At 43.7% G+C, this 17,723-nt stretch overlaps 1 protein-coding gene across 1 annotated transcript in view; it reads right to left on the reverse strand.

The window, feature by feature from the left end:
- LOC121532285 (tetraspanin-9) overlaps positions 1 to 17,723 on the reverse strand; it is a 280,383-nt gene that overhangs the window by 260,872 nt on the left and 1,788 nt on the right. The gene's annotated exons all lie outside the window — the stretch shown is intronic.

Consider the following 17,723-nt stretch of genomic DNA (forward strand, 5'->3'; position numbering starts at 1 on the left):
GAGGCAATGCACTTGTGATGAACATAGTATTCCTTTTGGAGTGAATTGAGTCAATGAAAATGACAGTCAGAACAGACACTAGAATTACTGTGTCATAGTACTTAGTACAGCGAACCGCCGTCTATTTTGGGTCTTTGGACATACCATAGCTGTCCCATGATCAAATGGACAAAATGTCTTATGGGTGCATTTAAACACTCAAGAAGCTATTCTAGGCATGATTAATAAGCTACCGAGCAGAGATGTCATCCTTTTTTGGGTAATGGGCATGCCAAATCTGTTAGACCAGAGGTTAGAATGAGTCCGTCAGTGTCTAAGTGGAAAGAATGCAGGTTGACAGTGAGTGGAGCAGGAGCTTCCAGTCTAGTCCATTCCATGAGCTCATGCTGCATTAGGCCCTGCAGGTCTGAGTCTGAGCGGTATCTTCTTCCATTTTCCTAGTTAACATCAGGCCAGCTGCTCAGCCTCTCTCTCTCTCTTTCTTGTGGGGCTTTTCTCTCACGCTGCACTCATTCAATTACAGGCAGACCACAGTCAGGGCCTGGGTGCTCCGCTTCCAGCCCCAGTCCCAGTCCCACTCAGTTCCCATTGACGAGTGGAGGGTGCAAGGGAGGGAGGGAGGTAGGGAGGGAATAAAGAGAAACGATAACTGAGGACGTGGCATTTTTAATAGAGACATTTTTCTTTTTTCCCTCTTTTTTTTCAATAAAAAAAACTAACGTAAAGTCAACATGTCATTCGTTTTTGTTTTTGTTGTGGCTCTCAAACCATAAATAAGCTTGTGAAACATAAGTTAAAGATGGCAATGAACTGGCAATTGGTATTTTTCTTTCTTCCTCAAATCTCCCCCTGATCCAAGTGTTTCCTGCATTCTGGGAAAACAGACTTCACACTCCACTGCTTTTGTATTACTGTTCTCCTGTGAAGCCTTAAAGGGATAGTTCAAATTTTTGGAAGTTTTAGCTTATTCACAACCTCCCTAGAGTTGTTTTTAAATGGGTTAGCTGGTTCTTTGGCAACGTCCAGAATCTACTGGCTAGTATTTTCATCATCCTTGGTAAATGGAAAATAAGCTTAACTTCAAAAAAGCGAACTGTCCCTTTAAGACACCCATGTACGAGCACAGGGGATAGAGACAGAATCTCACTTTTTTGAGCGATAATACCATCTTTGATGTCAGATCTCGAGGATTATCAAAGGAGAAGAGATCTTAAAGGACACTCAAAGAATAGCAGGTGTGCTAACAAAGAAAAGGAACACATCACCTCAAAGGCATTTTCTTTCATTCTCTGACCTTTTTACCTTTTCAGAAATTATTCAACAGATGACAGAGCTTAAAAACTGCATGCTTGGGGGTGTTAATAACGAGACAAAGTATTTTACAATACATCTGATTTCACTTAGCAGGTTGTACTAAAGTCTTTGCCAAAATGTGTTATAATTACTCCAGCTGTACTTTCTCACAGCCTACACACTGAGAATGACCACCAGGGCTGGCCTATTAAACAGCCTACACACTGAGAATGACCACCAGGGCTGGCCTATTAAACAGCCTACACACTGAGAATGACCACCAGGGCTGGCCTATTAAACAGCCTACACACTGAGAATGACCACCAGGGCTGGCCTATTAAACAGCCTACACACTGAGAATGACCACCAGGGCTGGCCTATTAAACAGCCTACACACTGAGAATGACCACCAGGGCTGGCCTATTAAACAGCCTACACACTGAGAATGACCACTAGGGCTGGCCTATTAAACAGCCTACACACTGAGAATGAACACTGAGAATGACCACCAGGGCTGGCCTATTAAACAGCCTACACACTGAGAATGACCACCAGGGCTGGCCTATTAAACAGCCTACACACTGAGAATGACCACTAGGGCTGGCCTATTAAACAGCCTACACACTGAGAATGAACACTGAGAATGACCACCAGGGCTGGCCTATTAAACAGCCTACACACTGAGAATGAACACCAGGGCTGGCCTATTAAAAGGAAACGAATACTTCATATTTTACATTAAACAATCAGGGGTTTAACATTAAACAGTCAGGAAGGGAGACTGATGAAGTACAGCGATGTACAGGGTAGTGATGATTATATACAGTAAATCCAATGAGAGACAGAATGGCTGCTGCCTGTAATAAGAGTGAGTTACTCTGCTGAGCTGGTTGCCAGGTCTGTGGTGTATTCTCCCTTAGGTTGTTTATTCCTCACTCTGGGATGGCAGCTTGGGAGAAAGAGAGAAGAGCCCTGGTGTCCCTGGCAGATACCCTGGTACTCCCCTCCCCTACTCCGCCTCCCCTCCTTCCCCTCAATCCCCTCTCCTCCTTGGCCTCAATCAAATAAAATAAAATTTTATTGGTCACGTAAACATATTTTGCAGATGTTATTGCAGTGTGTGTGTGTCTGTGTGTGTGTGTCTGTGCGTGTGTGTGTATCTGTGTGTGTGCACATGCGTTCGGGCGGACAGGCGGGCAGCCGTGTAGGAGTGCTTGTGTGTGTGTGGTGCAGTGTGGTCCAGCGATGCCTCAAGTTGTTAACACTGTAATTATACTCCGAGAATGCTGGAGACGGGCCAGTCATGCAGGGTGGCCGGCCATTCACCCCTCTGAGGAGCAGCCTCCACGGGCTCCACGTTCCAACAGGAAAACAGCATTTGGAAAAGATAAACGCAGCACAGGCATCCCAATGTCAGATCATCAAATACTCTGAGATGCTGAAATACAGTAATGTCAAAAGCAGAGCCACGTGTTTTGATACTTAAAACAGTGATATACTGTGCACCCGTCTTGACTGGAGGCATTTTTATTTGGCGTGTGACCCTGCATTGCTGATATTAATCAGAGGCACAGGTTACTTCGCACGAGGGGCAGAAACTACAGGTCATTAAATCAGAGAGGCCTGCCTGTGCCTGTGAGTGGGTATGGCTAGTCAGGCTAGTCACTGTGAAAAGGAAACAGACCTGTCTGTCACTGTGGAAGCTCACTCTGCACTCCACTGGCTGGTCTGTCACATTCTGCCACTTCACTGCCACTAGGGCTTGGGCCCACATAGACCGCTCTCTAACCCGACACACATAGTCAGTCTGAACTTATTTAACAGGCACTGGGTAATTAGGCCATCTGTGCATTAACAGTGCAGAATATTTCAGATCAGTTATAAACACCTTAAGCATTAGAAGTGTTGAGCCAAATATCACAAAAATGGGACACAAGTGCAGATAGGCTTTGTTACAGTTCCGATTCCAAACATACGCTTGTAAATCTGGAACAAAGTTTCCCTCTCTGACCAGAACTATTTACAAGTCTATGATCTCATCTATCACATTACAAAACAAAAATTACCAAAATAACTCTTAATGGGAAAAATATGTTTCCCTGCAAGTGAAAAGCGATACATAAAAATAAACTGGTTGAATTAAACAGATACTTTCCAAGGAATCAGGTCAATAAACAGTTGCATTTGGTGCAGTAACGTTTACTTAATAGTTAACCAGGTTCATAAACACACTTTTGCCTGAGGGGGTATATTTCTGCCAATACTACTGTAAATAAAGGAATATAAATCACATACTGTATACGTAACATGATCTGTAAACACAAAAACACAATGCAAAAAAATATAGTTCACTATCTGCAAGTGCTAGTCAAGTCAAGTGCTAGCAAAAAATGGATTAAGATTTACACACAACTAGAAGCAGCCTGTGTATGATGCACCAGCTACTCTTGTCAACTGCCCACACTGCCCACATCAGTGTTCCTCTTGCATGGTCTGAGAGCTCCTGTCCTCTCCTGCAGCAGCAGTAACAGAAGCAGCAGTGTGCTAAAAGTCTGATAGTCCCATCACAGTCCTGAGAGTGAATGATGGGACCCTCTCCTGACTGACACAGCTTTTCCCAGCTACACATGCACGCATGCACACACACACTGACATAATCTCTGCCCTCAGCCGCAGTACCCTGTCCCAGCTGCTTTCCCTGCACACTGGCAACTGAGAAGCATAGCTTAAAGGGATACTTTGGGATTTTGGCAATGAGGCCCTTTATCTACTTCCCCAGAGTCAGATGAACTAGTGGATACCATCGTTATGTCTCTGAGTCCAGTATGAAGGAAGTTAGAGGTAGTTTTGCGAGCCAATGCTAACTAGTGTTAGCGCAATGACTGGAAGTCTATGGGTTTCTGCTAGCATCTGACTGTGGGGAAGTAGATACAGGGCCTCATTGCCATAATCCGGAAGAACCCCTTTAAATCTGAGGTTTTTCCATCTCGGCTAATAAAAATAATTGATTCCTGATTTTTTGGGGACATGCATAAGAGAGCTTCCAAAATGTTTTACACTGGGTATATATAAAGAGGAAGGGAGAAGAGAGCCTTTATATGGAGTTAGTTAGGCTCCATTCATGAATGAAAGGTTTTTGAGTTGACAGTTTAGCTGCAGGGTCAATCACAATGTGAACAACAAAGACAAAGTAGTGTGACATTGTGTATTTATTCCTCGTTTTATTATTTTTTTATATTATTTTTCAATGTTTCTCTCTGCATTGTTGGGAAGGGCCCATAAGTAAGCATTTCACTGTTAGTCAACACCTGTTGTTTACGAAGCATGTAACAAATACATTTTGGTTGATTTATTTGAATTGATTTGATTGAGAAATAAATGCAAAGTTCGAGTAGACGTCCCCAACCTGTGTCTGTGATTCACATGGGCCCTATCCCCTTGGCAAGGTGCATTTAAACATCATTCAATTCACACAATTTCTGAAGTTAAGGAGAAGTGAGCATGTTAGACGTTGCCATTAGGGCACAGTCGATTAAATACTTTACATTGACAAATATTAGAAGCAAGAAACTCTTGTTATACTTCCTCATTTCTAAATTGCTCTTTCAGAATAGCTACTATATAATAATCCTCTTGACACAAGCCACATTATTAATTATCACTTTGGACAGTGTATTAAACACAGGCCTCAGTCAGATTTGACTTCAGAGCCAGATACTGACACTACCAAAAAGCCAGACTGGGCCACAAAGCCATAAAGTCAATCTTAAGAACAACCTCAGTCAGCACTGGAAACTGGCTTGGTACAAGAAGGCCGTTGTGTGGTGCTTAGCCCCCATATAACACCATACTGTCCCTTTCTACATACGAGATACGTATAGTGATACATACAGTATGTGACCTCATAGAAAAATCATTACCTTTTGATCCTATATTAGCTTCCATAGTGCAATAACAGTAAATCAATCATGAGATGATTCATATCTTCAGTTCATTTTTAGAAAGTAGTCAATTCTTATTGATTTGATATCAAGCATTTACTGCAAAATCACTTGACATTCCTCATTTGAAAATTACCTGATAAAGAACAAAATGATGATACATAATCTTCGAAGTCATATTACTTGAAAGATTCATTTTGGGTCAACATCAGTTCAGAAACGTGCTAAATTATTTTTTGCTAATTTTCTTCTTCCATATTCTTCTCACACTCTGAAGCTAAACATCTTATCCACTTGAATTGCTTCTCAGGTATTAATATCCACCTACAAATAACTGAGAGTTATTGAAAACGAGCCATTGCCAATAATTGGCATGGATGTCTCAGTGACGCTGAAGGACACTTTAAAATGACCTTACTTTTAAGTGTGCCAGTATAGGCATGACAAATATAAAAATTACACTGTGCACCCACTAATTCATTCATTCTATTTCTATGTAATTATCTTTCAAAAGGCCGACGTAAAGCCATGATGAGAGTAAAGCTACCTCTAATATGTAATTAGTCTGGCTATCCAGCAGCCCAATTACTGTATGCCTAGCAGTAGCTAACCATTCAAATGCAGTGACACTGGCCATTCCTAAGTTTAATGTCTTATTTAGTGGACTTTAGTTTGTAAACTGTGTACCACATACTAAAATGACTTGGTCCTGCCTCATGCCATGTGCCTGTATAGTGTCCAATGAGTTGTCTGAGCCGGTCTGTGGCAGTTCCCACGTCTGTTGGGAAAGCCAGCACTCCTAGACCCAGACCCAGTCCCACAGCTGCAATGGGGATAGGATATAGTATGCCCTGTGTCTGTGTCCATGTCTGTCCTGTGGTCACGTCTGCACATGGTCCATCATTCTTAACCACAGTCTCTAAAAGGAGAACAATACTCATGGAAACGCCTCTGCGAAAGCTCTCATGGATTCTGAATTATCCTCACAGTTTGGGGCAGAAAACACTAGCATCCTCTCTGGACTGTGTTTTCCATTGCTTTCCATTTCAGGGATTGGCCAATGTTTTCTAATGGTCTTAAATGGGATCAAAACCTTCAAACACAAACTTTACCAAGTGGCCCAGACAATGGGTGTATTCAGCCACTTTCCTGGTGTCCCATTTAGCTCCAGAGTTCAAGCCTTGCTCGACTCTCCGTACGAGCTAAGCAAGCATACAGCAGGCTACGCAGCATGCGTGGGGTCAACGCCATTTACAGTGGGGACCCCTCAAAATATGTGAATGCGATTTAGCAGCACCAAACAAACCCCCGCTGCTGCCCCCGGGTGGTGCATTGAGAGGGGGACAAAGAGAGAGGTAGGGAAGGGGTTAATGGGTCAGCTTGTCTGCGTCATCTCAGCTGAGGAGAGGCCAGTCCCTGGAACAGAGCACAAGGACCTGATGACCGTAAACAAACACCAATCATCAACACTAACATGTCACTCTAGAAACAACAGCTGGTGCATAAAATCTAATACTAAGGAGGTCTCGAGGTTTTGCTCGCCTGAGGTAGAGTATCTCCTGATAAGCTGTAGACCACACTATTTACCAAGAGAGTTTTCATTTATATTTTTCGTAGCTGTCTATTTACCACCACAAACCGATGCTGGCACTAAGATTGCACTCAATGAGCTGTATACGGCCATAAGTAAACAGGAAAACGCTCATCCAGAGGCAGCGCTCCTAGTGGCCGTGGACGTTAATGCAGGGAAACTTAAATCTGTTCGACCTAATTTCTACCAGCATGTTAAATGTGCAACCAGAAGGAAAAAAACTCTAGACCACCTTTACTCCACACACAGAGACGCGTACAAAGCTCTCTCTCGCCCTCCATTTGGAAAATCTGACCATAACTCTATCCTCCTGATTCCTGCTTATAAGCAAAAACTAAAGCAGGAAGCACCAGTGACTCGGTTAATAAGAAAGCGGTCAGATGACGCAGATGCTAAGCTAAAGGACTGTTTTGCTAGCACAGACTGGAATATGTTCCGGGATTCTTCCGATAGCATTGAGGAGTACACCACATCAGTCACTGGCTTCATCAATAAGTGAATCGATGACGTCGTCCCCACAGTGACCGTACGTACATACCCCAACCAGAAGCCATGGATTACAGGCAACATCCGCACTGAACTAAAGGGTAGAGCTGCCGCTTTCAAGGAGCGGGACTCTAACCCAGACGCTTATAAGAAATCCCTCTATGCCCTCCGACGAACCATCAAACAGGCAAAGAGTCAATACAGGACTAAGATGGAATCGTACCACACTGGCTCTGACGCTCGTCGGATGAGACAGGGCTTGAAAACTATTACAGACTACAAAGGGAAGCACAGCCGCGAGCTGCCCAGTGACACAAGCCTACCAGACGAGCTAAATCACTTCTATGCTCGCTTCGAGGTAAGCAACACTGAAGCATGCATGAGAGCATCAGCTGTTCTGGATTACTATGTGATCACGCTCTCCGTAGCTGACGTGAGTAAGACTTTTAAGCAGGTCAACATTCACAAGGCCGCAGGGCCAGATGGATTACCAGGACATGTACTCCAAGCATGCGCTGACCAACTGGCAAGTGTCTTCACTGACATTTTCAACATGTCCCTGACTGAGTCTGTAATACCAACATGTTTCAAGCAGACCACCATAGTCCCTGTGCCCAAGAACACTAAGATAACCTGCCTAAATGACTACCGACCCGTAGCACTCACGTCTGTAGCCATGAAGTGCTTTGAAAGTCTGGTCATGGCTCACATCAACACCATTATCCCAGAAACCCTAGACCCACCCTAATTTGCATACCGTCCCAACAGATCCACAGATATTGCACTCCATACTGACCTTTCCCACCTGGACAAGAGGAACACCTACGTGAGAATGCTATTCATTGACTACAGCTCAGCGTTCAACATCATAGTGCCCTCAAAGCTCATCACTAAGCTAAGGACCCTGGGACTAAACACCTCCCTCTGCAACTGGATCCTGGACTTCCTGACGGGCCGCCCCCAGGTGGTAAGGGTAGGTAACAACACATCTGCCACGCTGATCCTCAACACGGGGGCCCCTCAGGAGTGCTTGCTCAGTCCCCTCTTGTAATCCCTGTTCACCCATGACTGCATGGCCAGGCACGACTCCAACACCATCATTAAGTTTGCCAACGACACAACAGTGGTAGGCCTGATCACCGACAACGATGAGACAGCCTATAGGGAGGAGGTCAGAGACCTGGCCGTGTGGTGCCAGGATAACAACCTCTCCCTCAACGTGATCAAGACAAAGGAGATGATTGTGGACTACAGGAAAAATAAGAGGACTGAGCACGCCCCCATTCTCATCGACGGGGCTGTAGTGGAACAGGTTGAGAGCTTCAAGTTCCTTGGTGTCCACATCACCAACAAACTATCATGGTCCAAACACACCAAGACTGTCGTGAAGAGGGCACGACAAAGCCTATTCCCCCTCAGGAGACTGAAAAGATTTGGCATGGGTCCTCAGATCCTCAAAAGGTTCCACAGCTGCACCATCGAGAGCATCTTGACTGGTTGCATCACCGCCTGGTATGGCAACTGCTCGGCCTCCGACCGTAAAGGCACTTCAAAGGGTAGTGCGTACGGCCCAGTACTATATTATTTTTAATTTTTACTTATCTATTTTTTACACTTTTTTGTTGTAATCTTAAAAACTGCATTGTTGGTTAAGGGCTTGTAAGTAAACATTTCACTGTAATGTCTACACCTGTTGTATTCGGCACATGTGGCAAATAAAATTTGATTTCATTTGATTTGAGAATGTGTGGATTGCTGCAATGGTCCGAGGACTTTATCAATGTAATGTTTCTCTGCGTATTTACACAGTGTTGTTATTTTAGTCAACCATTTTCACACTTCAAAGAAGCTTGACAATTTGCCTGCTAGTTTGAGTGATAATAGTACATGGCTCTGGTTTGCGAAGTGGCAAGGACTTATCATGGTCTGCAGGATTCAGTGGAGAAACTCATTCCGGCCAACAATGTGCAGAAATATCTAGACATTCAAAGGCCATCATCCTGGCCCATTGTTTTAAATCAAGACAAATCCCTGAATCCCTCCTTCTCAAAATAGCAAAAAAAATAAGATTCCAGGATTTGTATGGATTTGTATGGATTTGTATGAGAAATGCTGAAGGTCGCTTCCTTCCTGTGAACTGTTAGAAATCCATTAAATGTAGCTAGCTTGCAGGAAATTGTTGACTTTGTTTAGTTGCATTATGTAAGCACAAAATAAATGTTACGTTCCACATTAAAATGGCCATTGCAATGTATTTGAAGAACATTTTATTATCCTCCCTTTACAAAGAGCGACTGAAATGCTAAATGCTTCAGTCGGTCAGCACAGCAGCACCCTTAGTACAGTACCAGCCTGCCCCTCTCTGGTGGTTGCCACTGCAAGCAGGGCCCAGCCAGCTTTGTATTTGGATGAGAGATGAGGACTGCTGCTGCGTGTGATTTTGGAGGGCCAGTAGGGGGCACTCTTCCATCTGGATAAACAGTAGAACCCACGGCTGGAGTGCAGTGATGGGGAAACTGCTGTGAGGGATGCTAACGGAGCAAGCTCACAGTTAGATAGTTCACACTGTCATACAATATCCTTCCTGTCATTTAATTAGGCTAACTGGAATTAGGCTAATCCTTTATTTTCAAGGCACATTTCTTAATATTTATAATGTTATTAGTGAGGGAGAGGATAAAGAATCAAAATTCCTTTCCCAAAACAACTCTTACAATTTTATAGCAACATGAAACAAACCAAACAGCTAATTTGCATGCAAATGAAGTGTCCGTTTAATGAGGAAAACATAAATAGTTTAAACGAAATATCTGAGGAGAACATGGCTAAATGGGAGTTCATCTGCTAAATCAACACACATCCAATCAGTGTTCTGGGTGTCTCGGCAGCCCAGTGAACACTACTTCCTGTGTGTGAGGTCACTCATATGACAGAGCAGGGAGGAAGTGCTAGGTCAGGAATAACCTCCTGAATGGATCTGCTGACTCGGACTGCCAGCATCGTCACTCTGTTTTCTCTAAGATAAACACAGTGTCAAACAAAATATATTAGAGCTGGGAATAATGCTAAAAGGAGTAGACGTGCACGGGCAAACATAAACACGCAGGCACACACACACACACACACACACACACACACACACACACACACACACACACACACACAATGCAACAGGAAAAGGGAACAAGAGAGGCTTCACATACCAGATCAGATGTTTGAGTGGATAGTGTTATTGATACTCTCTGGTGAAACCACTGGGGAGGACATTAAGAACATCTATTTTAGGGTCATAAAAGGACAACTATTTACGGAGAAGCTAGGGGGCAAATCAGACGGACATACACTCAATACACCAGGAAAAGCACTGACATGACTGCATCTTTAGAGCATCATAATCAGTGTTTCCATTTGCTTCATATTGTGAATTTCAGTGAACCAGTAAAAAGGCTGGAGCGAATATGATTTGAGTTTGTGTTCAACTTGCAGTAATACAATGCAGGGGAATCAATACAATGAGTGGGATTAAAAGGCAAATGACCCATGACTAGTCACTCAGCTGATGTTGGGGCAGACAGCAGGGGAAATAAGAGGCTTGGCTGTTGCTTCCAGATGCACTAATGACTGTATTTAAGTGGTGTCAAATATAGTTTACGTCAGAGCGAGCAGACCAGTCCAAAACCACGGTGGTTCAAGTCAAAACCATAAGGATTTCGCGAATGAAGGTGGCAGTGTGGAGTTGTGTTGTGGTAGGTGCTCAGAGGAGTCACACAAGTCAACAACAGGGATGCAGCTATCCACTCCGGTGAGAGATCTATGATGCACAGTGACACAGTCATAATAGGGGTCATAGGGTCACATAGTGCAGCAGGTAGCCTAGCCCTTGCGGTAGCCTAGCCCTGCGGCTAAGCCTAGAGGTTAAGCATGTTGGGCCAGTAACCGAAAGGTCACTGGTTCAAATCCCTGAGTTGACTAGGTGAAACAAATCTGGCAATTTGCCCATGAGCAAGGCACTTAACACTAATTGCTCCATTAAGTTCGCTCTGGATAAGATTGTCTGCCAATTGGATCAAATAAAAATCTACATCCACAAAACTCTTCCAAGTCAGAGAATGAAAAGGACAAATATTTCCCTGTCAGGGCTGGGAAGTGATACATGATGTAGTAATTACAGGTATAGGAGCATCTAATCAGTAGTTTATTACTTCATACACAGCAGTAAATGATAGACATAGCCTAGCTGACCTCCTTCTGCAAAACATTGATGAAAAGAAGAGATGAGTTCAGAATGATATGTCTACAGTGAGGAGGCCCGGGGGAAGTCGAGAGAAATAGCGAGAGGGAGGTCCATGTTTACCGACTTGTTTAATTGCCACAGTGTGGTAGCCTAGCCAAGAAGCCCACAGAGACACAGAGGTCAATGGTAGGAGTGGTCAGGCAATGAGCAGTGAGTGTCTGTGATAAGTGATTGATGCTAAAGACTAGCCTATGAACATTAGGTAGGGACTAAATCATCTTGAGGTCAGAGCATACAGTAGATGAGAACCTCATGCAGTAGGCCTAATGTCCATTCATGTTACTTCTGTAGCTTGCTGTCAACACCAGTAGTCAGTCCCATGATCACACACACACCCTGTCTTCTCAATGTCTCACATATGGGCTCCGTCTACCAATGAGAATCCTTAAGACTCCACTTTGTATTGCTAAATTTCACCCAAGCATGATGTCATCAACACTCCATAAAATATCATATTATGCTGAGGTACTTCTCAAAACATATATTATTATAAAACTGTTTTATAGCCAGTTAAAATGTATGAGGGATACATCCACCTCTGGACCTGCCTCTATCAGTCCTCTAGAAGAGATAAAACATTGAGCCAATTCATCAAACACAGGCCAATCAAAAACTGACTTCAGCTAGCTGGCAAGCTCCTGAAACAGAAATAATTTCCATATAACACTCTTCGGATAGTGAGAGATAGGTTAAGTATGGGTATGATCTTTAAAGTTGAATTGCAACCCAATATAGCAAGGGTTAGACATTAATAATATCAAACTCTTAAATAATATATTCTCTCCTGAAAGATAGACTAGTTACCTAAAGCTACACAAAGAAATTGCTCCATCATGCCTGACTGTGCATACTCCATCAAGCCTCTGCTAAATAAAGGTTCACAGATACGTACTACAACTCCGAAGCCTGCACATATTCCAAACTCTATTTGGGGCTCCACTTTACTGTCTCCCACGTCATCCATAATGTTTTAGTGTTTAAAAGGACATTTCGAAATCTTTCAACTTTATATTAATCATCTCTGTGGTCCTCTGTAGCTCAGCTGGTAGAGCACGGCGCTTGTAACGCCAAGGTAGTGGGTTACACAAAAAAAAGAATGTATGCACGCATGACTGTAAGTCGCTTTGGATAAAAGCGTCTGCTAAATGGCATATTATATATATATTATATCTCCAGCACCACCCCTAAATCAACATATGTGAAAATGATGCATTTCTATGTTTTGTAGTAAAAAAGATAGAGGAAGATAAGTGTTTCCAATTACATCATCAACCAATTAGTAGACACTTAGTAGGCAATTAGTAGGCAATGCCTACTCATAATTGGTTAAAATCACATGATGCACACATTTTTTCTTCCACACATCATAGAAACGTGCCATTTTGACATATGTTGATGTTATTAGGGTGGTGCTGGAATTGATTAATATATATGAATTTCCCTTTACAAAAACACTAGGACCAGACATCCCTGTAGTGTTACTGTAACAACATGGCCCAACCTATCCCTCAGATTGTGGCAATAAGTGCACTTATGATGCCTTCATTTCCAAGTAATTTTTTCTTCCTCCCAAGAGAAGCTACCATTTCGATCATGATAAAGTTTTCAGCACATTTAGCTGATAGGGACCTTAAAGGTGTTGTCTAATCATTTACTACCTCACCAGTGCTATATAGGTGCCTTGTAAAAGTCCATTTTTATGCAGCAGCAGTGGCTCTCATCTCAGATAGCAGTTCAAACAACCAGAGGCCATGCCCAGACAAGGCTTGCCAACAACCCAGACAAAGGCAATTGTCACCGGCTACATTCACTGTCAGGAAATCCTCCCCCATTAGTCAACAAGCCGGACATTACCACTGCTGCGACGTAGGGTTGCACTGAGAATGACTTATCGTAGAGTAACAGCCAGTCAAGTCTTTCTGAGTTCTGAGGAACTCTAACCTTTATAGGTAATAGGACATGTTGTATCTGCCATCATCTACCAAAATACTAAATAACAGAGCAATTCTGAGCCGAATAAGTAAGATATGAACATGGCTCAGTCTGAGCAGGAAATAGCTTGCCTTCCCATTCACAATATTATCATTGTTCGATAGCACCTGTAAAAGCCTTGCCGAAGCTGAAATAATCTGAGCTAATGGCAGGGGATGTTTTGGCAGTCACACCAGAACAACACTTCTGAAACACTATAACCCAACACAATCTGTAAACAAGATACCATTAACCGCAAGGAAACCGAGCTAAAGGCTCACTACCATTTTATAGCAAGTGCAACACAACAGGATGCCTCCATTCCCTGGGTTCACGCTGAGATTTCAACAGAAATACTGCTTAAAAATAAGCATGCAAAATGCATGGCTCTAAAATAGTAAACAGCAGCGTGAGGTTGCTCAAATAGCCGTGTCAAAATACAGGCATAGAATGTGCTCGCAGTGTATGTATAGCTGGAGACCGCATCCGAGACGCATTTCATAAATGTGCACTACAGCACAGAAAAACATGGAGAGAAGTTCACTGTCTGCAATCCTGAAATGTCTGAAAAGTATGGGTGTGATCTGAGCTGCTCTGTTTGTGAACCAGCCAGGGGTAGATGCACAGTCAGAGTCTGACCCCCTGGACCGATCCAGCCAGGGACGTCTCAAATAGACAGAGGCCAAGCCTCGTTCCTGTTTGTGATTGGCCCTCAGCTGTAGCCACAGAGGGTACAGACTGGCACTGAGATCCAGAGCCAGAGAGGTCAAAGGGACAAAAAAATGCTGATATAGCAGCAACACAGGCTCAGCCTTTGTGGCCCAGTGGCATGGGATCTGCCCAGTGCTGTTCAGCCTGTCCAAGAGAATGGGAACTTTCATGAAGGGGCAGCGGAAAAGGGCTCTAGCTGGTCACCAAGAGTGTAGCCTATGGGACACAGAGACAAAATAAACATAATTGGGACTGCTGCTGTTGTTTGTCTAAAACTGTTGCAGCGAATTAACCAGTGTATCTGAGAAGGAGTTCTATGAGCTGCACAGAGTATGATTGTTCATTCCAAATAGTCATGGAGAGGGATTGCTGTGCACAGTGCCCTTTGATGGCAGTTTTATATTGGCTTCATTAAGCAAACCAGCCCAATGAACGGCTCAAAACAATGAAAAGCAGATGAGGGTTCTGGAGTGCAGTCATTTGTCTTTGGGTGTGGCATTGGTATAAATTATCCCTGGGCCTTCCTTGTAAGGGATATATGGGAGATATCCATTTGATGTATGAGGTATGTCGCAAAGAACACATCCATCTTCACATGTTGTCTACATATTCACATCACTCCACTGAGAAGGACATAAAACAGGAAATTGACATTTCTCCTCAGTTACAGGTCTAAGAGGTCACTGACCCTTGGCCAGCATTAGAGCAGGAAGTGTTTGAGAAAACGTGGGGTCAACTGCAAAGGATTCAAAGCAGAAGACTTAACAAAGTTAAATGAATTCCCTCTGCCAGAGCAAGGATGTGAACCAGACAGCCGTGTGAAAAGAGAGAGAAAAGCAAAAACAGTTCCCCGTAAATCATTATCTTTTAGAAAAGTCGTACTCTGACTTCTGTATTGGAGAATGAGAAGGTTCTATTTGGTTTGTGTTTCCTCAAGAGTGACTTCAACACTTCCCGCTGGAGAGGGTGAAGAATCAGAATTTACGGCAAAATTTGGTATCAAGGGACATTGGTCTCTTTAGGTGGACTTGGAAAACACTTGACAAAGACTGATAAATTAGAAAATGTCTGAACAAAATGTTTGTACAGGCTTGACAGACAGAGTACAGTATATTGAGTGGTCAGCCACAATGGGCCTAAAAGTGAACCGTTGAATATGCTTCAAAGCATGTAAAGTGCAATGCACATAACATCTGGAGAATGCATTGAAGGAATGAGATGCACCCCAAAAGTCGCCCAGTTTCACTCATGGCTCAGCTTTAAGAGCTCAATAAAAAAAACAGGGCCAAATGTCTATGGAAATAAAGGTTAAAGCCAGAAATGTGGCTGTTGACAATGGAGACCTAGTGCTATCGAGGAAACATGTCAGTTTGCAGTATCTGCATATCAGATCCAGGACAATGGATAATGCAAGAAATGCCTTTAAAAGGAGCAATCTGATTTTGTATTTGATTTATTAGGATCCCCATTAGCCAAAGCCAACAGCTATTTTTTTTTTACAGTTAGTGAATACATATATATTTTTATACTGGCCCCCCATGGGAATCGAACCCACAACCCTGGCGTTGCAAACACCATGCTCTATCAACTGAGCTACATCCCTGCCAGCCATTCCCTCCCCTACCCTGGACGACGCTGGGCCAATTGTGCACCGCCCATGAGTCTCCCGGTTGCGGCCGGCTGCGACAGAGCCTGGATTCGAAACAGGATCTCTAGTGGCACAGTTAGCACTGCGATGCAGTGCCTTAGACCACTGCGCCACTCAGGAGTCTTACTGGGGTCCGACACATAACGATAAAGACATTACAGACATTACATTTACATTTTAGTCATTTAGCAGACGCTCTTATCCAGAGCGACTTACAGTTAGAGAGTGCATAAAAAAAATTCATACTGGCCCCCCATGGGAATCGAACCCACAACCCTGGCGTTGCAAGCGCCATGCTCTACCAACTCAAGTCCAGGCTCTGGCTGGGCCACTCAAGGACATTCAGAGACTTGTCCCGAAGCCACTCCTGCGTTGTCTTGGCTGTGTGCTTAGGGTCGTTGTCCTGTTGGAAGGTGAACCTTCACCCCAGTCTGAGGTCCTGAGCGCTCCGGAGCACGTTTTCATCAAGGATCTCTCTGTACTTTGCTCCATTCATCCTTCCCTAGATCCTGCCTAGTCTTCCAGTCCCTGCCACTGAAAAACATCCCCACAGCATGATGCTGCCACCACCATGCTTCACCGTAGGGATGGTGCCAGGTTTCCTCCAGACATGACACTTGGCATTCAGGTCAAAGAGTTCAATCTTGGTTTCATCAGACCAGAGAATCCTGAACCTCATGGTCTGAGGGTCCTTTAGGTGCCTTTTGGCAAACTCCAAGCATGCTGTCATGTGTCATTTACTGAGGAGTGGCTTCCGTCTGGCCACTCTACCATAAAGGCCTGATTAGTGGAGTGCTGCAGAGATGGTTGTCCTTCTGGAAAGTTCTCCCATCTCCACAGAGGAACTCTGGAGCTCTGTCACAGTGACCATCGGGTTCTTGGTCGCCTCCCTGACCAAGGCCCTTCTCCCCCGATTGCTCAGTTTGGCCGGGCAGCGAGCTCTAGGAAGAGTCTTGGTGGTTCCAAACTTCTTCCATTTAAGAATGATGGAGGCCACTGTGTTCTTGGGGACCTTCAATGCTGCAGACATTTTTTCTTACCCTTCCCCAGATCTGTGCCTCAACACAATCCTGTCTCGGAGCTCTACGGACAATTCCTTCGACCTCATGGTTGGTTTTTGCTCTGACATGCATTGTCAACTGTGGGACCTTATATAGACAGGTGTGTGCCTTTCCAAAGCATGTCCAATCAATGAATTTACCACAGGTGGACTCCAATCAAGTTGTAGAAACATCTCAAGGATGATCAATGGAAACAGGATGCACCTGAGCTCAATTTCAAGTCTCATAGCAAAGGGTCTGAATACTTATGTAAATAAGGTATTTCTGTTTTTTATTTTGAATAAATTTGCTAAAATTTCTAAAAACCTGTTTTCAGTTTGTCATTAGGGGGTATTGTGTGTAGATTGAGGAGGAACATTTAAAAAAAAATCCATTTTAGAATAAGGTTGTAACGTAACAAAATGTGGAAAAAGGGTAAAGGGTCTGAATACTTTCCGAATGCACTGTATATGTTCCTCTCAAGTTCTTGGCTCTTTCCAGAACAGCTACCTTGTCCTTGAACCTCATGAACTTGAACACTATCGGCCTGGGTCTGTCACCTGGGCCAGTGGTGGGTTTTCCAGTCCTGTGGGCGTGCTCCACCTCAATCTTCCTGTGGTCCATCTTCAGTTTCTCCGAGATCATTTTCCTAATTTTGTCCTCAGACTCTGTCCAGGTCTCATGTGGTTATTCTGCAATTCAATCCACAACCATGTTGTTCCACCTTGATTGTCCCTCGAGATAATCT

This window comes from Coregonus clupeaformis, chromosome 19, assembly GCF_020615455.1.
Source record: "Coregonus clupeaformis isolate EN_2021a chromosome 19, ASM2061545v1, whole genome shotgun sequence".
NCBI classification, from domain to species: Eukaryota; Metazoa; Chordata; class Actinopteri; order Salmoniformes; family Salmonidae; genus Coregonus; species Coregonus clupeaformis.